Raw genomic sequence first — 10,953 nt, 5'->3', positions numbered from 1 at the left:
GTGTTGGGAGGAGGCCATGGGGAAGTAGCCCAGGGAGTTGTAGCTGTCATGCAGCTGTTACAGGAGGCACTATAGACAGCTGTGATCCACAGGGCCCTGGGCTGGAACCCGGAGTAGAGGGTGGGCCCGGGTTCCCCCCAAACCTCCCAACTCCTGATCAGACACAGGAGGAGCTGATCCAGACTCTGGGTTCCACCAGAGGGGAAGATCACTGAGGTGAACAAATCTGCCAATAAGCGCAGGACCCACCAAGGTAGAGGAACTTTGTCACAGTAGTTAATAAACTTGTTTTTGTTTTGTCTAAAACCAGCATGTGGAAATCATAGCTTGGGGCAAAAGATGGTTGCATATCTTATTCACATTGAAGGAGGGGGCGAATTTCATGAGCTTATGCTGTACAGTTCTCTACGCAGCACAAGACGGTATCATTTTGCATTTATCCTGGGGGGGGGGGGCATGCCCAAGTGCCTGGGAAGTTCCTTAGCTGAAGCCTTCCCATGCAGAGCTGACCATTGCGTCTGTATGTTTCTGCAGCTGGGTGTGTCCCTAAGTGTATGAGTGCTGGAGGGAGCTTAAGAGCCTGTCACAGCGGTGCAGTGGAAAGGGAACCCAGGCTGGTGGGTCAGGCGGGCTCAGTGATACCGCAGATGCAGGTGGTGTGCTGGGGGGAATCCGTCAGGCGTCCATCATCTTACCACGAGCTGTCCCTTTTCTGGTTACGAGATTTGATCTCACTCCAGAAATGCTCCCTTTCCAACATCCCCGATGGCAAGATTCTGTGAGAAAATATTGGCAGGTCTAGTAAAACCCATTAACGCTAGCTCAGGAATCCTAATCCCTCAAAATGAGTTATCAGCTAATAGTCTGGTCCAGATAGGAACATATCCACAGGCCCGTTCTTTTACCCCACGCCACAGGGATAAGCGGGTACATGAAATGTAGTTCTCAACCCTTTTTTTTTTTTTTTTTTTTTTTTTTAATACCCATAGCTTTTCTGAACAACCCTGTTAGGATTTATAGCGTCGATACGGGATTATTCCCCTTACGTCTATTTCTTGTCCAAATGTAAAAAAATTAATTTTCTGGTCATAATTTCAGTACCTCTGGGACATTAGCAGGATGGAAGTAAAAATAGAACATCATTAAAGGGTCAGGTAATGCAGATAAGTGTGACTAATAACCTGAGTGTCATTGATTTAATAATCTAATAATGTCTCTGCATACTCAGCGCTCAGACTTACCAATTGCAGATAAAGATTTAAACCCAACTGAAGCAGTGGATTAGAATCAGCACATCAGCTGTAGGGATCACTGTCAGATCAGAATTGATGATAAGCAACCGATGGCTGGTGTCCAAAAAGCCAGTAAAGGAGCAGCCGGGCATCCGCAGTTTGTGCTGCAAAGGGAGGAAAGTTTTCCATTCCCGTGGGGGACAGCACATGGAGGTCAGAGCTCCCCAGCAGACTGGCAGCTCAACTTCAAATAGAACCGGTCGCTGACTAGCACGTTGAAGATAACGCTCACAACTGAGCTCTTCTGCAGTGCAAGGGGAAAAAAAGTTTTAATCTGGTGCAGTTTGTGACAAATGGCCAATGCTATTGTGGTGGGTTCCACGCTTTTCCTGGGGGTGGTGGGTCAGGGCGCTGCCCCTGCCCCTATTCTTAGGCTCCTCAGGTGCCCTGGAGGGGGAGAGAAGGGAAGCGGGGAAGGGACCCAGGTTCACCCACTACTCCAGTCCCAGCTCTTTCACTTTCACCGGCTTCTGACCCTCTTTCCCCCTGGGCAGGGTTTCTCTCAGTTCTGTGCTGGGGGAGTCCCTCTGCCCTGCTTGGGCCTGGTCTCCCTTCTCCTGCTATTCTAATCCTCTGGTTAACGTCAGTCACCTCCAAACTAGTCCACTCTCCTTCCCTCCTCCTGTCTGACTGAAGCAGAGGTTTTTATTAGGTCTGGGGTGGGAGCTTAATTGGCTCCAGGTGCTCTAATTAACCTGTAGTAACCTCTCCTTAATCTACAGGGAATAAGGCTCTGATCATTCTGGGGCTTGCGCTGAGCTGCCACCACTACCAGTTCGACCATTGAGACGGGTTTTGCGGCTGCTGTCCTGGCTGTCCTCCAGTGTGATGTGGCTGGTCAACAAACAGAACCTAGAGGACTGGATGAACCTGTTGCTGCTGGGCCGTTCGCTGTACAGGGTCGGAGGCCTGGCTCGCTAGGACTTCACCCATGAGATCCTCAAAGACGAGGAGTCCTTTTTTTGATGGCCGGAAGATCCCCTGAGAAAGGAGGATTTCCGTCATCTTCAGGAACCTGCCTGTGCTGCCAGCTCATACATAGAACCAGCCCCAGGCTAGAGATGCTGGTGAAGCCGTGGGATTGGAAACCAGCCTTCTTCCCTCTCCAGGCTGGAGCAGAGCTGAATGTTTTCAGTTGATCTGGTTGATGCTTTTGCTCCATTGTGCTCAAAGGGACCTGGCCTGTAGAGGTTTGTAGCCAAGACTAAGCCGGGGGACTTCTCCCCTCAACATGCAACCCTGGGGACTCTGCAGATGTGTGTACCCTCGACAGCCACCCAGGTACCTACTGTGTCATCAGCAGTGTGATTAACGAATGATTTACTGCACCATATTAACTACCCACAGGGCAAGAGAAGCTGGCTTAATTGCATAGTCCGTGTTAAACCCAGCAAGTGAAATCTAAAATAGAAATATCTCCCATGTGATCTTTGTTATGGGGCAAGGGGTGACTTTAACAACAGCAGGTAAATAGAATTCAGACAGAAGTGTGCTGCTTTTGTTTGTTTTTAATGGGAACCACTGGCTTTAGAGAATTTTGGTGAAGTTCCCTCATTAAAAATAATTTATTTTAACACGTAAAAAAAAAAAAAAATCATTCTCCTGCTGCCCTCTGGTCCTGCTGTATCACAAATTTTAAAACCAAGCAACAGGGATCTGGCTCCAAAGTCCCTCAAGTCAACAGGAGTCTTCCCATTGTCTTCATTGGGCTTTGGATCAGGCCTCAAATCCTTTAAGCTTTACTCCAAGTAAACTAATTGATTAAGAGAAGCTTCCTTGGCAGCATCTGAGCTCCACCAAGGGGGCTGCTGGGGAGGGATTTTCTGTGAAGGGTCCTGGACTGTGGAGCGCACTCTCCACTTCGCCAGATAGAGCCCAGATTTGATCTTCTCCTGCACATACTGACAGGCCCATCTTTTCCCCATCCCCCAAGTATTTAGGGCGGGCCTGGCCTGCAGGACATAGGGTGGAAGCCTATGGGTATTGCTTGGTTATCTGACAGCCGACAAATATCACTGCGGTCGTGAGGGTCTGATAAAGGAGCTGTTGGTTTTTCTTTCTTTTTTTTTCACTTGTTAACTGTTGTCTGAGATGGTGAGGTTTTATGTTGGTGGGGTTTTATGTTATTAGCTTTGTATTAATTATGGTCAGCATTTTGTAGATTTTCAGTGTTATAAAGAGACATTTGAAATAGAAAGCAACCCAGTAAGTAAACAGGTGTGTACCAAATGCATACGAAAAATAAAGAGAATACATTTTCCACGGTGTATTTTTGTTGTAGTTGCCTGAGAATCACAGCAAGATACTACTTAAAACATGTTCAGTTGAGATGTTCAGTTCTGCTGGGCATTTTAACCCAAAACTCTGGTGTCTTCTGTTTCTGAAGGAATTTAGGGGTTGGAAGAAAAGGTGTATTTTTAACATGTTAGTTAACACATATTAAAACCCACTGTGGACAAGGCAAGAGTTAACTCTTGGGTGGAGCCCAAGGTTTACTTCCATCAGCTAATGTGTTCAAACTACAACTCGCCTGTCTACACCAGAGGGCTGCTCTAGTGGCACCAATGGAGTTATGACAACTCAGACTCGCTGAGGAGCTGCTACCCTGGTTTTTACCTGCTAGTCACTGCTTCAGAGGAACCCAGAAAAGTTAGTTGTCCAATCCCTATTGACTTCCAATACGAGCTGGGCACCAAGGATGGGCTTTTCAAAAGCCCCAATGTCGTTTAGGGGCACACATCCCAGTGACTTTCAGGGGAGTGTGTGTTCCTAAAGGCATTTAGAAGCTTTTGAAAATCCCATCCATTGCTCCCCTCAGGTGTCTTTGAATATCCCAGGCTACATCGCTCTGTCTTTTGGTCTCTGCCTCCTTACCTGAGATACTACAGGACCTCTCACTGGCTTGAGCAAGACTCCTCTGAATGAATGTGTTTAAGAGGCATTGGGAAGATGGGTGTGCACATGGCCTTCGCTCCCCAGCATCACACCCTCTCCAGCTGGACAGAGGTTCTTACTGGCTAGAACCTACTGCACGATGGGCCAAAGCAGCTGCAAAGCATCCCTTCCCTCAGGCAGGCAAGCACCTGCGGATGAAATGACAAATTGATACGATTCTGTAGCTGCTCTATTTCCTCCCCCAACAGGATATGAAATCCGTGCAGGGAAAGATCTGTTAATGAGGCATGACATCAAGTTTATCATAATTCAGCTCAAACAGTGAATATTGATCTCTTCAAACTGTGTGTGGAAATAATCCCATTGCCCAGCTGGCATCTCCAGACTTGGGCGATTTTAGTTCTCTGCATATTATTATTAGCACAGCAGCTGATGCCTCTCCTGCTCCTACGATTGCTTTGGGTGACACCTCACATATCAGGACATGATTAAAAGCAGCAGCCCTCAAAGCCAGATACCTCGCAGGGCGTTTCCACTCCAACGGGAGCCTTAGAGGGCAATGCCTCTTCTTTAGAGATCAAGCTCTGTGCTGACAACAACATCCAGCCTTCTCCGACTTCAGCCGTCTTCCTAGTTTCCAGTTCACTTCCAGCAAACAACAGAAGACCATATCCGGAGGAGTTGCTATAGTAACTTTTGAAAAAGACAGACTGGATTAGTGCAATAGAGCCCAAAGACACTTACTATTACAAGAGAGTTAGTTGCTACTCTAGGAGGACTCTTCTTTTCGGAGAGGGGCAAAAATAGGATTTTAAATGGAAGGGATCTTGTATGGTTAATGATGGAGTCACAGCCAACAGCTCCATTCTCATAAAAGGAAAGTCACTCAGCACCAATGATACTAATTTTAGGCTCTATTCTGAAGGCTCACAAGGATCCTCTGCATGGGGGTGAATTTCACCCTAAGTATCATAGAATCAAAAGGTTGGAAGGGACCTCATGAGGTCATCTAGTCCAACCCCCTGCTAAAGGCAGGACCATTTTCCCTAAATAATCCCAGCCAGGGTGCGGTCTAGCCGGACTTTAAATAGCTCTAAAGATGGAGATTCTACCACCTCCCTAGGTAACCCATTCCAATACTTCACCACTCTCCTAGTCAGAAAGTTTTTTCTAATATCCAGCCTCGACTTCCGCAACTGCAACTTCAAACCATTGCTCCTTGTTCTGTCCTCCGTCACCACTGAGAACAGCCTAGCTCCCTCCTCCTTGGAGCATCCCTTCAAGTAGTTGAAGGTTGCTATCAAATCCCCCCTTAGTCTTCTCTTCTGCAGGCTAAATAAGCCCAGTTCCTTCAGTCTCTCTTCATAAGTCATGTGCTCCAGTCCTCTAATCATTTTTGTTGCCCTCCGCTGGACACTCTTTTCATTTTTCAGTTTTTTTTTTTTTGAAGATCCTTTTCCTTAGGTTCCCTCAAAATTGTCCATTATTTATTTGTTCCCTTGACTTTCTCTTTGGCCACACCGTATACGAAGTTTCCATTTATAAAGGGTTACTACACTAATAAATCTTGTAATAAATTATTAATCAATAGTCTGAAAGTCCAACAGGCTGCTTATAACTAAAGATAGTTGGAAACATTCTGATGAAACTTTTTTTGGGGAGTGTCAAAATTTGCAAAAATTGAAACATCCATGGAAGCACTTTGATTTCAACGCACTTCCGAGAGAACCGAGTCAGAGGTCCAAAGGAGTCCTGCCTGCCAGGCAGTTTTCAAAACCTGCCTTGTGTCCTGCCAACTCACCCACCCAATTTCTTGTCAGCCCATCTATTGGGCTGACGGGGAGTCAAGAGCCTGGAAGCCCTGGTTCCCAGAGTTTCCAGGATCCATAACTCTGGGGCAGCCCCTAAGTGAACTGCCCCAGAGCTGGGGCTCCAATTCCTTTCAAGGGGATTTTCAAAATGTTTGGTTTTCCTTCCAAATTGGAATGAATCCAAAATTAGAAATACCACCGTCTTCCAAAAGCAGAATTACCTTTCTCTGCCCAGGTGTATAGCCATCTATAATACATACTACTCCTGGCTAAAACATAATTATTACATCTATTAAACACTCATGAACCATTTATAAATGGAATCTTTATATAAAGCATAACTTTCTGTTTTACGTGTCATATAAAGCTTCCAGAAATATTCACCTCCAGTCACATCTTTTGCTAGTGCCTGGCTACTCTGATATCTCTTTCTGCAAAGCAATGTCCCAGGGCAGAATGGACTCTGACAGATGGTATTAAATGAAAGGAAGAAAGGAATAAAACAAGAAATGCAAGGAGTTACCTAACATTAGCAGCAATTAGAGTGTCAGGCAGCCTCACTGTAGGTGATTTAGCAGTACTCTCACTCAAACTGCTCATTCGACAAAACACTTATGAAAATAGATGTTGTCAGAAGCTGTTATTAATACAGAAAACATTCCTTTCTGTTATTGAACACTACCTTGTAACTGTAGCTTGTATTCCGGATGGTTTCCATTTTTCTATTTGGGTTGGCCAAGTTTTCAAAGTAAAAAGGTATAATCATAAGAAGTAGATGTTGCGTGTGTGTACCTAAGTACTTTTTATTTTATGTGCACATTCACCATAAGTATTGAGGATCATAAAGAAGGAACTGTCCTAGACTGTTAGATTAAAAGAGGAGTCACCTATTATATTGATTTTGTGCACATGCAAGTAGTTTGTTTGGTAATTAGCTTTAGAATTACTGTTGTGCGCTTGTGATCAATTTTTTTTGCTGTACTGTAGTCTCTATTCTACAAATAATCTCTCCTCTACATTATATTTGCTTGTGTGAATTGCCTGGTTGGTTATGCAAACACATATCTCGGACAGCCAATAGTATGATTAACTAACTTGGTCTCTGTTATTCGAAGAGGGATCTGATTGATAAGCAGGAAATAAAGGAGGATTTAGAGTTGCAAATGAATGGATCCCTCATTAGAACATTTAGCTCCAGGATTAGGGCACTCACCTGGGATGTGGAAGACCAGGTTCAATTCTCCCCTCTGTCTAAATGAATACTTGTATATTTTGAGATCCTTTGAGATATACCAGCAGAAAGTTCAAATCACTCTATGCCCACTACACAAATCGAAACATTCGGAATGACTCTGTTATTGCTGGCACATCTCCTGGACCATACCTGAATAAGAAGTAATTATGTAACTGGTGAATTCAGACACAGAAGATTGTTGTATGTTACCTGGTCACTGTCTTCCTTTACCAGGGTGCCCCGTCGGGGTAGGATGGGCTTCATGAAGTTCTGTCTTTCTAAGGTCCTCCCTTCAAGTCTGACATATCTCGCAGCTGAGATGGGGCAGGGCTGATTGGGCCCACCACAGCTTATTAACCCCGTGTTGACTGGGTGGGATTTGTGTACCCCATCACACACCCCATTAGGAACCCCATTTAGGATTGCTGAGAACCATTCACCTTAGCCCAGAGACTCTCAAACTTTTGTACTGGTGACCTCTTTCACATAGCAAGCCTCTGAGTGCGACCCTCTTATAAATTTAAAACACTTTTTTTAGATATTTAACGCATTTATAAATGCTGGCAGCAAAGCGGGGTTTGAGGTGGAGGTTGACAGTTTATGATCCCCCCATGTAATAACCTCATGACCCCCTGAGGGGTCCCGACCTCCAGTTTGAGAACCCCTGCCTTAGTCTGTAGTTCCTGGGCCCCAAATCCTGCATTACTTCAGTATCTAAAATCTGCAATGGGCCACACTCTCTGTTGGAGTGAACTGGCACATTTCCATTGACTTCAGCTGAGGTGCTTCAATAGACGCCAACACAGGATTCAGCCCATTTACTATTGTTAATTGCTTGGGCTGCAGTAGTGCCCAGGAGCTGCAGTCTTGGGCCAAGACCCCATTGTGCGAGATGCTGCACAAACACAGAACAACAAGAGAGTCTCTGCACCAATGAGCTTACAAACTTCAGAACACGCGTTTCGGAGATGCCAGATGAGACCACAGCAATCGTGCGTCTAGTTCACCACCCTGATGCAAAGAAGATTTTTTTCAAAATTCAACTAGATTTATAGAAAAGAAAAGAAAAGAAAACTATCCTGTGTCTTAGGTACCTTTGGCAAAATTTTAAAAATAAAACATGAAAAAAACCTGTGGAAATTGCCCCGCCCCCCCCAAAAATAACCAACTGGAAATACCAATCAAACCAAACAAAAGAAGTTTCAGATGAAGGTGCAAAAAATAAGGATTAGGCCCATTGCATACAAGGCTTGTACGTTGCCAAAAAGAGACGTCCATTTCTCCCTTGCGCATCTGGAGGTGGGTTATTGGTAAGGCTGGGTGGTATTAGAGGAGAATTCTGATGGGGATTGTACAGGTAGGGTAACTAACCTTTGTTCTGTTTCTATTGTCGTGGAGTTAGTTGATTTGATCTTAGGGTAACTGACAGGTGTGTTTTTAAAAGACATTCAAGGATGCCCAAATCACTGGATGGGCAGTGTTTTACTGAAGCGTAGTAAAAATGTTAATAAATTAATAAAAATGCAAGAGACACATTCAAATTCTTCATCTAAATACTTGTAGCTTAACACTAATTGTCAGGGCAGAATATGAACATTTGTGGGGATCAGTAATTTTTTTTTGCCCCAACATACTTCATAAAGGCTACACAGATTCCAAGGCCAGAAGGGACCTTGTGATCAGCTAGTCTGACCTCCTGTATACCACAGGGCAAAGGACTGCCCCAAAATGACTCCTAGAGCAGAGCTTTTAGAACAATATCTCATCTTGATTTAAAAATTGCCAGTGATAGAGAATTCACCATGACCCTCAGTAAGTTGTTCCAGTGGTTAATGACCCTCACTGTTAATAACGTACCTTATTTCCAGCCTGAATTTGTCTAGCTTCAACTTTCAGCCATTAGATTGTGTTAGATCTTTCTCTGCTAGGCTGAAGAGCCCATTAAAACAAGACTATTAAGATGATTTCATTGTATTTAAAGCACTGTAGGGAATGTCATTTTTAAGTTTCAGTTTTCCATTACTGGAACTTATGGGACCAGCTAAAGAGAAAACTTTACAGCATATTGTCTTCCACTGTGAATACCTACATTGAAAATATGCTCCTACAAATTAACATTTTCTCAACAAGGAAACTACAATTGATCATTAACTTCATGATAAAATCAGCAAAATCATTGGCTCTGGGAACATTACTGGCTATAACAACATTTTTGTATAACAAACAAAGCAATGAAACATGCAATTACTATACCAGCAAAATCATTACAAATTAATAATATACAGTATAACAACATGATGCGGAAATTCTGTCACTATGGAGCCCATTGATTGCACTGATGTTATCCGCAGGTTGCACTGAGGTTATTTCCAAGGGCTCTGACCCTAATCTGCCACAAGAGAAGGAAAGAGTCTATAAAAACAAGCTATTTCTTTCATTGGCATCCTGTGCCAATGAGGTAACTTCAGTCCCTGCTGACCGGTGTTCTGATTGGACATTTGATCACTTTGGGGTAACTTTGAACATTCTACATTAAACTCGTTTTTAAACTTTGTAAAACAAACAATCCTCCAAACTGTATAATCTTCTAAAAGTTAAATAAGAAATTATAGAAAGTAAAAAAGATTCTATCTTGATTAAAAAATCAGTGGCTCAGTGCGTATGGTCTTGGTTTTCTACACTGGCTAAGCAACCAAACATCATCAATATCATAGGAACTATAGTATGGACAATTAGTTAAATAACTCTAATTAACCAACATGAATGTTGTCCTGTTTATACCCTATTCTTCTCACAAGGTGTCGCAGATTCCAGAATCATGGCAAGAAAATCTGCCTGCTTTCCAGTTTTATTTTGAAATTCAGACCATGTCATTCCTTCAGATCCTTTAGTTTATATAGTATATTGTCTAACTATTTTCCAGCTAAGATGATTGTTTTCCTGACCCATCATTACTATGTTTAACATGGGGTGTTGCATCAAATTTGCAATCCCTTAAAATTTTCTGTAAACTGGAGAGTCTTGAAATCTGCTATGCTATTTTTTGCAAAGAATCGGTGCCCTGCATTACCTCCATTCAGAACTGTGACTCTATTTTTGACTTGTTATAAATTGCTAAGTTTTAATAATCAAAACAGCACTGAAAGCTAAATGAGAAATTGCACCTGTGGCACAGGCAACAAGGCTCTTAGAATATTAACGTAGTTTGTATGAAACCAGAGCTTCCGGCTAATTCATATTGCCCCAGCGCTTATGAACAGGACCTGATCATTTTTCCAGTCTCAGAACCCGTCAACAGCTAATGAAGACAAAGCACAGGAGAAATGTGCAAAGGGACCGAAAGACTACCCCCTGTTCTGGTTACAGGGCTACCTGCAATTTATGTAGAATGGGGCTCACGGCATGAGTGAGGCCAAACTGTTGGAAGATTTAATCTTGGTGTAAAGTTCAATAGATGTAACAATACACAAAACCAGACTGAAACAGCACTGTGGCAAATTGCCGGTGCTGTTCTGCTGGGTCTCGCGCGCTCTCTTCTCTGGGGTGGGTTCAGGGCGCTATTGCTTGCCTCTGAACCGATTCTTAATTCCTCCTCTAATGTCCTTGGAGGAGGGGAGTGGAGAGGGAGGGACCTGGGCCCACCCTCTACTCCAGGTCCCAACCCAGGGGCCCTGAGGGTTGTGGTGAACCACTTGAACTAGCGGTTCCTTCCCCTGGGTTA

The sequence above is a fragment of the Chelonoidis abingdonii genome, chromosome 8 (assembly GCF_003597395.2).
Source record: "Chelonoidis abingdonii isolate Lonesome George chromosome 8, CheloAbing_2.0, whole genome shotgun sequence".
Taxonomy (NCBI): Eukaryota; Metazoa; Chordata; order Testudines; family Testudinidae; genus Chelonoidis; species Chelonoidis abingdonii.
Note: the sequence above shows the minus strand (reverse complement) of the source record.